The following is a 5,661-nucleotide window of genomic DNA, read 5'->3' as shown; positions in this document are numbered from 1 at the left end:
ATTTGAATCTCCCTACACTTAGGTAGCTGTGGTTTTGAAATTGTGATTAACTTCATCGTCAATTTCTTTTGGACCAAAATCAACTTGCATATCCGTGACTTTTGCTTTAAGCCATTGGTCGGATTCTTGTGTAATATCCACAAATTCAACTAGTTTCGTCTTTTCTTTAGGCGGTAGATTGGATACTAACCGGTTACATAAATTAAAGTTCCCCTTAGTTCTAGAATCGCGAATCCGTTTAATAAGTTTCTTCATTGAACTGTTAATAACGAAGTCATTTAATTTCGTATCAACAACGGGGTTCTTTGTTATCAAGTCATCATTAGGTGTTACTTCATCTTCCCCACACTTAAGCGTTTTATTATTGTTAAGCACTACCGTTGGAGTTGGTAAAACATCATGGTTCTTACCAATCGTTTTTGTTGGTTCAACGGTTTTGGTTGGTGGAGATTTAGCATTTCGACTCACAAAGGTGACCGATTTGTCACCATCACTAAGTGTCATTCTACCCTTTCTTACATCAAATAACGCCTCGGTAAACGCTAAGAATGGTCGACCTAAAATTAGAGAAATGTTTGAGTCCTCTTCTATGTCAATAACAACAAATTCGACTAGAAAGGTTAAATTACCTACTTGAACGGGTAGGTTGTCAGCAATTCCAACTGGGTGCCTAATGGTTTGATCAAAGAGTCGAACACTCATTTTTGTTGGACTTAACTCACCTACTCCTAATCTCTTATATAATGAAAGAGGCATAATACTCACAATCGTACCTAAATATGCTAGTGCATCATACATGACACAATCACTAAGTAGACAAGGAACAATAAATTCACCCAGATCACCCACCCTGGGTGGAAGTTTTGGTGGAACTGTCTTCACCGGGTTTACTTCTACGGTTTTTGTTTCTTGCACTTTCTTATTCTTCTTCTTCTTTCCAAAGGTATCACAAACTTTATTACCTATTACTTGCTCACACTCAACTCCTTTTCTTGGAAACGGGATGGGTGGTCTGTATGGTGCCACCACTGACTTTACATACTCGGGTGGTAGTGGTGGTGTAACTTCTTCATTGTTACTCACATCTAAAACCTTCCCATCTTCTGATGCTGGTTTTTCAGAATTCGTTGATACCATATTAACATTCGCATTCTGAGGATTTACTTCAGTATCACTCAGTAGTTTTCCTTGTTCCCTCTTACTCATCATGCTAGCAAGAGTACCTACGTGTTTTCCTAGATTCAAAATGGAAGCTTGATGAGTTCTTAATGACTGATCAAACCTCTCATTTGTTTGGGTTTGAGATGTAATAAATTGTGTTTGAGATTCCATTAGCTTTACCCATCATTTCTTCCAGATTTGGCTTTTTCTCTTCGGTTTGTTGTGGTGGTTTATACAAGCCAGGTCTTTGTTGATTGAAAGTGTTATTTTGAGTTGGTTGGTTATTCGGACCTTGTTAGTTGTACGAGTTTTTGTTGGGTCCATTTGAATTGTAAAGAATGTTTTAATTTCGATTAAAGTTCGGCCTTGGCGGTTGATAATTATTTTGATAATTATTTCCCGGCCTTTGGTTCATGTAGGAAACATTCTCACGTTGTTCCATCGTTTGTTCAATATGACAATCTTTCGTTAAGTGTGGTCCACCGCATTGCTCATAACTGATTCGTATTGCGTGAATATCTTTATTCATCTTTTCCATTCTTCTCTCAAAGCATCTATTTTTGCAGAAACGGAATCAAAGTCATGGCTAGAATCGGCTCTAGCCGCTTTAGATGAACGAAAATTATCTTTTTCCTGGTGCCACTCATTTGAGTGGGAGGCTGTATTATCAATTATCTTGTGAGCTTCGGTAGCGGTTTTCTTCATAATGGAACCACCAGCTGCTGTGTCAATGTCTTTTCGTGTGGTGACGTTGACGCCTTTATAGAAGATTTGCACTATTTGAAAAGTATCTAAACCGTGTTGAGGACATCCTCTCAACATCCTTCCGAATCTTGTCCATGCCTCATATAACATTTCATTTGGCTTTTGCATGAACGTGACAATTTCTCCTTGAAGTCTCACGGCTTTAGATGTCGGAAAGAACATTTGAAGAAATTTCTTAACTAAAACATATCATGTATCAATCACTCCTTCAGGTAACGATTCTAACCAATCTTTGGCTTCTCCTTTTAAAGTCCAGGAAAACAATATGAGATAGATCTGTTCATCCTCAACTTCTCTGATTTTGAATAGAGTACAGATCCTATTAAAGGTTCGAAGATGTTTGTTTGGATCTTCTTTTGATGTACCATTATATTGGCATTGATTAGTTACCATCTGTAGGATTTGTCCCTTGATTTCATAATCTGGCGCATTAATGTCTGGTCGTGTAATGGCGTGACCTTGGCCAGTGCGTGTAGCTCTCATTCGATCTTCCATACTTAGAGGTTCCGTTACTTCCATAATTGAATTTGTTGAATATGAATCACTAGAGGATTCTGATTTAACGGTTTGTAGTTCAGGAGAATGATTAGTGTTTCAGGATCTTGGAATTGTCCTTGAATATCCTCCGGGTTCTCAATTGTGAAGTTGGGTTCAAAAAATGGATTATCGGAAATTTGAATTGGAGTACTTGTTCGACTAGATGATGATTCTAAAGAAAAATCAACGGCGATAATATTGGCTAGATGTCTTGATCGAGTTACAGGTGGTGAACGTATGAAAGGTGGTGAACCTTTTTCTCGGTGCATTTACTGAATATCCTATTAGAAATTATATAAGTTATCAAATTAATAGACTTTTCTGCTTTTGTCCACGTTTCGAATAGCCAAAAGATGCAGCAGGGAGCCAGGATCCTTTAAGTCGGAAAATCCACAACTCAGCCACAAACAAATCCAATTATTACTACGAAGCAGAAAATTTTGGATGTCTATCAATTTAACCGCTTAAAATAATTTTTCCGTCGAAGTTTAAAGAAAATTCTATGTCCTAAAAACTAGAGCGTAGAAATGAGAAAGAAAAAACGAGTCAAAAAACAAGAGTCGAAAAATAAACGTCGAAAAATAAAAAGTCGAAAAACAATAATAAGAAAGAAAAGCGTCGAAACTTAAAAGTTTAAAAACTTAAGACTAAAAAGTTGCGCCTAAAGGTATTAAAGCTTAAAAGGAATTCTATATCTAAAACGGCAATAACTTAAAAAGGCACTAAAATTTATTTAAAGCGATAAGCGACGTCGTAAAATTCTAAAGCACTTAAGTCTTATTCTAAAGAAAAAGCACTTAAGGGATTTACGGTAAATCCTAAAAATCTAGAGCTATAAAAATAACTACGGCAAAAACTAAGTTTAAAACTAATTACGAACGATAAAAATATAAATTACGAATTAAACGATTAAAATATATAATTTATAAAAAAATGACAAAAATTGATAAAATTACTTATTTTTATAAAATTACTTATTTTTATATTATTATTTTATAAAAATATTAATCTATATAATTAATAATAATATTTAATCTTAATATTACAAATTATATATTAAAATTCAAATTAATAATATGTTAAATAATTAAACCCTAATGAAATAATACAAAAAAAATAAAACCCTAACAGCGTAATTAATGTTGTCCGACGATTCTGGCGTGTCAGATTAGTCCATGCGGTCACATGGGTTTTGGCCTACAGGCTCATGCGGTCGCATGGCCCAGCAATTCAAAAATGTTTCGGGCTTCTAAACTGACTCGGCCCAGTTTCTAATTTATTTATTTTTATTTGATTTTTTTATATTTTCTGATTTATATTTATATAAAATATTTATATAAAATATAAAAAAATTATATTTAAAATTCTAAAAATAAAAATATATTTTTTAAATTTTATATATCTTAAAAAAAATATATATATTTAATCACTTATATATATAGATATATATAGTATTTTTTATTTTATTTTTTATATGTTTTTATATAAATACAAAATATTTTTACAAAATTAGTGATAAGAAATATAGCGTAAAAATATAGCGTTTCACCGGTTTCCTGACAGCGGCGCCAAAATACTTGATGTGTGCAGCGTGTATTACGAAAAACTATTATTTTTAATACGAAATACGATACAAATTACACAAGTTTTAATTATTTATAGAATGGATATACCTAAACCTTGCTACAACACTTATAGGCAGTGTACCTAATCGTAGAGTAGTGTAATTTTTAGTAAGTCTGGTTAGTTTCACAGAGAGACGGCTTATTGCGTACACTATATTTTTAAACAATAATATTTGTATAAATATATATATATATATATATATATATATATATATATATATATATATATATATATATATATATATATATATATATATATATATATATATATATATATATATATATATATATATATATATATATATTAGTAATATATAAGTATTATTATTATTATAAAAGGGGGTTTTACCGTTTAATAACCGGTTAGTCGATTTTAAATAAAGGGTAAAGATAAATGACGATAATATAAATGACAGAATTTAAATTACGAGAAAGTAAATTGCAGTAATTAAAATGACAGTAAATAAAGGTACGATGAAATATGAAATAAAAGTATTATGCTTGTTTAAACTTTCGTAATCGTGATATTTGACGTTTTGATTTTAATTAATTGTTACCCGGGTTAATTGTCCTTTTTCCTGGTTTATTTGATACCTATCTGATTTTTGTCCATAATAGTCCATCAGTAACAATTAATTAAAATCAAAACGTCAAACATCATGGTTACGGAAGTTTAAATAAGCATAATTATTTTATTTTATATTTCATCGTACCTTTATTTACTGTCATTTTAATTACTGCAATTTACTTTATCACAATTTAAATTCTCTCATTTATATTATCGTCATTTATCTTTACGCTTTATTTAAAATCGACAAACCGGTCATTAAACGGTAAAACCCCCCTTTTATAATAATAATAATACAACTATATTACTAATATATATATTTATATATTTATACAAATATAGTTGTTAAAAATATAGTACGCAATAAGCCGTTTCCCTGTGGAACGAACCGCACTTACTAAAAAACTACACTACTCTATGATTAGGTACACTGCCTATAAGTGTTGTAGCAAGGTTTACGTATATTCCATTCAATAAATAAATAAATAACTTGTGTAAAATTGTATCGTATTTAATAGTATTTTGTAATAAAATTAATAGTATTTCGTATACACCCTCGCAACACAACAAGTTTTTGGCGCCGCTGCCGGGGACTCGGCGAAACGCTATATTTTTGATTTTGTAAAAATATAATTATATATAAGTTTGAAACAAAAAAGAAAAAAATATAAAACATTAAAAAGAAAAAATATATATATATTTTTAAGATTTTTTTATATTTAGTTTTAAAATATAAGTTTTTTTATATATAAATACTTTTTATAAATCAAATTCAGAAAAAAAATAAAAAAAATAAAATAGAAAACTGGGCCGAAGCTGTTCGAAGCCCGAATCAAATCTGGAATATTGGGCCATGCGATCGCATGACCCATCTTGCTAAAACTCATGCGGTCGCATGAGGTACACTGACAGCAGATACCTCGGACATTAATTACGTGTAGGGTTTTTAATATAATATATTTATTATTAATTAGGGTTTTAATTTAATAATAATTAGTTTTAGTT

The 5,661-nt window shown here is 31.0% G+C and overlaps 1 non-coding gene across 1 annotated transcript; it reads left to right on the top strand.

Annotated features, from left to right (window-relative positions):
* The first annotated feature begins 1,954 nt into the window (after positions 1-1,954).
* On the top strand, positions 1,955-2,061 carry LOC139869490 (small nucleolar RNA R71). The gene has a single exon (XR_011766097.1). It is a non-coding gene; the product is annotated as a small nucleolar RNA R71 (small nucleolar RNA).
* Positions 2,062-5,661: the final 3,600 nt, after the last annotated feature.

Source organism: Rutidosis leptorrhynchoides, chromosome 9 (assembly GCF_046630445.1).
Source record: "Rutidosis leptorrhynchoides isolate AG116_Rl617_1_P2 chromosome 9, CSIRO_AGI_Rlap_v1, whole genome shotgun sequence".
Lineage (NCBI taxonomy): Eukaryota > Viridiplantae > Streptophyta > Magnoliopsida > Asterales > Asteraceae > Rutidosis > Rutidosis leptorrhynchoides.
Note: the sequence above shows the minus strand (reverse complement) of the source record. Positions and strands in the feature narration are given on the sequence as shown.